Genomic DNA, 921 nt, shown 5'->3' with positions numbered 1-921 from the left:
TCCTGTCAGCTTGTCATGCTAAGCTGAATAACTATTGGCTATTTCATTCATCCTTCTAGGCCTTATTGCCCAAAGGGGGAGTGGGGGGGGGAGGAATAAGAAGGGAGATGAGGCTTAGATAGGACAGTCCCATGTTCTTGTCAGACCTGATCTTCTAAATCAGGAGGAACGGAGGCGGAGGGGTGGGCGAGGTTAGAATGGGCTGGAAAGGTCACCTGGTGTAGGAATGAAGAGGCTGAAGACATTCTGTTCAAATTCTGACAAATGACTGATTGCCCATGAGAACACACTGGCCAGATGCGTCCCATCCCGCCCTCCCTGGATGTGAGGAGGGTGGTGTTTGTGAAGGGTCCATTTCTCAGCATCTGCCAGGGAAGATTTTCCGTTACCAGTTTGGCTCTAAAGCACTGAGGCCGGGAACCTGGAGAACGTTCAAGTTATCTCCCAAAGTGAAGCTGTACAGGCTCATTGTTTTCCCCGCAGAAGCCAACCTGCCGCCATTCGACAAGATGAACGGTGACAGTGGGCGGCACTGGCGGGGCCAGGAGCTACTGCAGTAGCCCTTGACTTACACTCTCTCCCCTTAAAAAACAAAGGCATTAAGTTTATAAATGTGTTCGTGAGCGAGAAGGCCCAGTAAAGACCTAGACGTAAGTAATGGCCGGTGGCAGAAGTGGCTTCAGGGACTCCTAACAAATTAGTGCTCCCTGCACTTCAATCTGTCTGCTCAGCTCACAGCCAGCTGTCCAGACCTGTTCAGCTTCTCTGCGAACAGGGAGCTGTGTCATTGCCAAGGTCCCGGGCCCCAATCCTACAAGCAAGGAAGGAGAGGTGATGGCTTATGTGGGGCTGAGCCTGGGGGTTGCCCTTCTCCAAAGAACCTCTCTCCTTCTCCTGTGATGACCACACATCCGTTACATC

Source organism: Myotis lucifugus, unplaced genomic scaffold (assembly GCF_000147115.1).
Source record: "Myotis lucifugus unplaced genomic scaffold, Myoluc2.0 scaffold_548, whole genome shotgun sequence".
Taxonomy (NCBI): domain Eukaryota; kingdom Metazoa; phylum Chordata; class Mammalia; order Chiroptera; family Vespertilionidae; genus Myotis; species Myotis lucifugus.
The sequence above is the reverse complement of the archived record's forward strand: the minus strand, read 5'-3'. Positions refer to the sequence as shown.